The 5144-nt window shown below is 39.4% G+C and overlaps 1 long non-coding RNA gene across 1 annotated transcript; it reads left to right on the top strand.

Moving 5' to 3' along the window:
• Window positions 1-1134: 1134 nt before the first annotated feature.
• LOC147998213 (uncharacterized) lies at window positions 1135-4631 on the top strand. The gene is made up of 3 exons (XR_015647065.1): window positions 1135-1349; window positions 3189-3286; window positions 3826-4631. It is a non-coding gene; the product is annotated as an uncharacterized LOC147998213 (long non-coding RNA).
• The last annotated feature ends 513 nt before the right edge of the window (window positions 4632-5144 follow it).

Raw genomic sequence — 5144 nt, 5'->3', positions numbered from 1 at the left:
GCTGGGAATAATAAAAAATTCTAGAATGATCTCACAGCCAAAAAATAAAAAATAATAATAATAAAAGCCCTCTTTCTCTCCCACATCTGAGATTCTTCCCCTCCTAATAATAATCCTGCTGGGAGATGTAATAGAAAATTCACATGACTTAATGAATTTATCAGCTGCATTCTTATCCATAGGAGGATAAGCAAAGAGCAGGACCTGTGAACTAGCAGACATTTGGAAGAGAAGGAAGAAAGCCATGCTGAGGATCCTGGAAAACGAATCTCCCCACCTTCATATCCCATTTAAGGCTAGTGCTTCATGTCTGCTTTGGGTAAAATCGCCATCGAGTTCAATGTGCAAAAATGAGTTTAATTCCATTCCTGTCACAATAAGCCTCTTAAGTCTGCTGACTCCTACTTGCTTGACTTACTTTGTTTATATAAGTAAAGCTCCTGAATATTAATTGCCTATAAATAGCTCTAGATCTTCCGGTGGGTGGGGGGAACATTTCTCTACAGGGGTCCTACTGGTATTTTAAATGAGAAAATTCTCCTCCATGCTGGACGTTTTCCCTCCCTCCTCCACCTCAGCAATGGGAAGCAGTGCCCACCCCACCCCCAATCATTGTGACAATCAAAAATGCTCCCACACATTCCCAAATGCTCACTGAACGAGTGGTGCTGATGTGGGTTGAGAATCGCTCATTTTACACCCTGAGCGAGCAAGACACAAAAGGCCTACTGCTATCTTGTACAGACATTTTGCTCAAAGAACTTTGCAGACGAACTTGTTATCTTACCCTACCACCTGCATTAATAAAGCAGATATTATAAATTATCAAAATCTATGAAGCCTCTCTATCAGAAACAATAATAACCCCAAACTGATTCTCCCTCCCCTCTTGTGAGAGGGTAAACACCACATATATCCTTCTTAATCTTTCCTTAATTTGAGTTGTCCCTAATCACATCATAACTGTTTTTGCATTAACTTTGAAATCTTTCGAAAGAGTTACTGAAATAATGATGCTGAGAAGTTACTTTGTACAACTGAAACTGGACCTCAGAAAAGGCTATCTGGAGGAATAAGTCAGTATCCCCCAGGGGGCGCCATAATTCCTCCACAAGTCTATCAGCCCTTCTTTCTGTCTGTGGTTAGGCCAGTGTGCAGTCCAGTTCCACTATCAGAGGGCTCTTGGCAGAAAGCGAATCTCCAATGTGGTCTCCTGGGAACCAGTCATGTCAGTTCTGGTAGCTCCGTAACTCATTGACTACAGTGAACTCTCAGTCACCTTTTCGCCAACATAGCTTCATTATGGCCATATGTGATTCAGAGATGAACTTAGACAGCACTGGCTCCAGGTAAGCTCTCCAATTAACCCAATTTCTCTAGGTGCCAAACATTCCTTTGCAAAGATTCTTTTTTTTTTCATCTTTATTAACTTGGTTATTTCTTATTTACATTTCGATTGTTTTTCCCTTTCCCGGTTTCCGGGCCAACATCCCTCTAACCCCTCCCCCTCCCCCTCTATATGGGTGTTCCCCTCCCCATCCTCCCCCCATTATCGCCCGCCCCCCAACAGTCACGTTCACTGGGGGTTCTGTCTTGGCAGGACCAAGGGCTTCCCCTTCCACTGGAGTTTGCAAAGATTCTTAAATGCTTCCATCCACTCAGGCACACGATGTCTACTTCATCTCCCCTCACCAAGCAAGAACCTGAGTTCTACTTTCATAATTCCCCATGAATAGGGAACAACTTGAGGTATTCCAAGTCAACAATACTTTTCGTAGATTTATTCACAGTAAGCAGAAGCTAGCAGGAAATTCATCAACTGGAAACACACCATGGTGCAGCCATACAGGAGGACAGAACCTAAGAATTATCAATAAAAGATCAATATATTTGATATGTATCCATGTTGTAGAATGTATGAGGGTAAGGGAAAGCCACCGCTCAAAAGAAAGGAGTACATTCATACACAATAAGGCAAGTGTAAGTGAGACTAATGTGTTATATATAACCTTTTGACTAGTACAGGCCACAGAGATTGCTCAGTGGATAAAGGCACTTGCCTGGTTGTGCAAGTCTGTCAGCCTAAGTGTGATCCCCAGAACCCACATAAAGATGGAAGATGAAAGCTAGTTCCCCAAAGTTGTCCTCTCCCCATATGCACACACATGCACCAGCCCACACATATACATCATGGATATAAACCAATTACTTTAATTTTTTTAAATTGAGGAATTTTTAAAAATTAGAATATTGAATTATCTCTGGAAGAAGATGGTATTTGGGAAAAAATGCATAAAGGAACCTTCTGGGGGAAATGAAATTATTTTGTATTTTTATATGGACAATAATTGTGTGAATATTTATCATTTTAAACTAAGCTTTACATTTAAATTCTATGTATTTCACTCTAGGTAAGTCTTTGCCCATCTTTTCAAAATCTAGAGCAAACAAAATCATGAATACAATCAGTAGTCCCGGTGAAGCATTTGTTTTGTGGTGCCCAATGTTCTTAACAATATTTCTCTCACCTGTGCTATACTTTGTGAATCGCACTTCATGATTTTCTCTGAATTTTACATAATTTAACAGACTTAAAGTCACCAGAAACTCTTTCTTCTGCAGAGCTGCTTGGCCCAGAACAATATCAAAGAGAGTGAATAGCTCCCCAGCCTGTAGCCGTCAGTGAACTCAGTTTTAAACATCAGATTCACTATGCAGAAACGTCTCCCTTATCCTCAAACCTTGCCAGGAATCACTGAGACAGGCCTCTGTAATGGCTGCCGGGGCAAGAATGACCCTATGCCCCAAGTTTCTTTCCTTCTTAAATTCAGTCTTTGCCCACGTGAATAATACATGACATTTTGTGAAGAAGACAAACACACAGTCCACCTATTGCCCGCCCCTTTCAGTCTTTCAAAATGCAATAAAGCAATTTATCAATCTAAAATTGTTTTCCCAAGCAAGCATTTAATTACTGCACAATTCCTCAGACCATGCCTCCGAACTGGCACTTGCTAACTCTAGAGCAATAGTGATTGGAAAATGAGGAAACTATTCCGAGCATCGCATTCCCCTTGTATACAACAGCACAGTGGGCTTCTTGATTACTTGCTACACTTCTTATCATGGTAAAACGATTTCAAAGAGCGTTATTGCAGCATCGCTTACAGGTTTCTGTTTCTCAACAGCCTAAGAAAAACTTGATGAAAGCTTGATTTATTATTGCATGTCAGAGTTCACGGCTGCTAGCTGAGCTCAGCAGAGGCAAACCCAGCAAGAAGCCAGGGTGAGTAAAAGATGTTCCAGTAATCTTTTAGAGCTTATCAAAATATGAAAGCATTAAGCAACTACAAAGTGGCAAGCACAAAACTAAAAGAAATCGTAATTTGTGTCCTTTTACAGGTGTTGAAACATTTTTTTAAATCAAATGTAAAATTGGAAGATTTTATTTTGAAACTGTTATTATTTGGGTATGTGTATGTACCTCTGTGTATCTATTGGGAAGGGGCACAGCATGTGCCACATACATATGTAGCAGTCAGACGACAACTTTGTGGAGCTGGTTCTCTCCTTCTTCCTTTACATGAGTTCTGACAATGAATTTGAGCCATCAAAATGGTCTTTGTTCAACAAGTGTTTTACCCACTGAGCAGTCTTACCAATTCAGCAATAGCTTTTTAAAGAGGAACTGAAAGCAGGGGGGTTGTGGGCTGCACGATTTTCTTTTCCTTTGCTTTGCTTTTTTTGTTTGTTTGTTTGTTTGTTTGTTTGTTTGTTTGGGTTTTTGGCAGCAATACACTAAAACTCTATTTCTTTTCTCTTTAGGGTCAACATGAGTTTGCCAGCTGCTGACCCTATGGTTTTCTTGCCAGATTTGCTGGAGTACCCTTTCAGATGGGCTACTCCAAGAGCAAATACGGAAACTTAACATTTGTATGAATGAGATTTAAGAAGAAAACACTTCCAGGGGAAGGGAAAGAAGGAAGCAAGATGAGGAAGGGAAGAAAACCAAATGAACATATTCTTAGGCTTCTGCGTCTCCCAGTTCAGTTGGTCCCACAGGAAGCCTGAGTGTATATATCCCACCTTGAGGCATGTGAGCACACTGAGTCAGTATTGGTTAATGGACCAGAGGTGGGCAGGTTCTTAGGTAGTACATGGAAGTCAGCTTCATTAGCCCTATCAGTAGACCTCTAGAAAAAGTTGAAGATAGCTGATAAATAGTAAATGTTTGAGGGCTGAATGGAAACTGGAAATAAAGATTCTTGGTTTTAGCATTTACTCATTTCCATGAAGTAAACATTTCTATCTTGGCTGATGTCAAGCTGCTGCCTTGGCATCACTAGACATGGAAGGGAAGACTTGTGCACAGAATACCTTTATTGCATAATATCCCTACTATACAAATACAATAGACTTATATAGCAGTGCAAGATAATAGTATGCAGTAAAATAAAAGAAGATGGGAAGTTTGGGGAATTCATTAACTTTGTTTTATGTAATTTATTTTATTTTACATGTATATAGTCAGTTCTTATTCACAGTTGTTTCCTTCTAGGAAGTGCTGGAAACACTGGGTTACAATGCTTCTAGAAGAAATAAAAATTAAATCTCTATGTGCTTCTGATTGTAACATCTGACATTTGTCAAGTGATATTCCATCAACTTGTTCTATTTGTATTTCTATTTAAAGACACTTTCTCTGATATGTACTACTGATTCATTAACATTGAATGCACAGTCACAATACTATAACTTAGGCATGAATGGAGCCTAAGTTCTAATGTATGTTTTTCTCCAAAAACACACCAGTAGCTATTTTTTTGTGCTGTGGAACACTAAGAAGTACATCAGCACTATGTTTGAGGTTATTTTAAGCAGAAAAATCACCCACAAAAATGTGAAAAACCTGGCACTAAATATAAAACAAAAGAATATTTGTTTAAAGTATGGGAGCTGAAATGAAAAGGCCTTCTTCAACCTCAGCTAGGAAGACACACCTAGGGCAACTTGAATTTCTCATGGCCTCATACACAACATGCACACAGATTGCCACAGTACTGACTTCTACAGTTACAAATAAATTTAATTCAGTAGGCAAATTGAAAGATATGGAATCTATGAGCTAACGAGAGTTGCCTATT

The sequence above is a fragment of the Rattus norvegicus genome, chromosome X (assembly GCF_021556685.1).
Source record: "Rattus norvegicus strain SHRSP/BbbUtx chromosome X, alternate assembly SHRSP_T2T, whole genome shotgun sequence".
Classification (NCBI taxonomy): domain Eukaryota; kingdom Metazoa; phylum Chordata; class Mammalia; order Rodentia; family Muridae; genus Rattus; species Rattus norvegicus.
The sequence above is the reverse complement of the archived record's forward strand: the minus strand, read 5'-3'. Positions and strand labels throughout refer to the sequence as shown.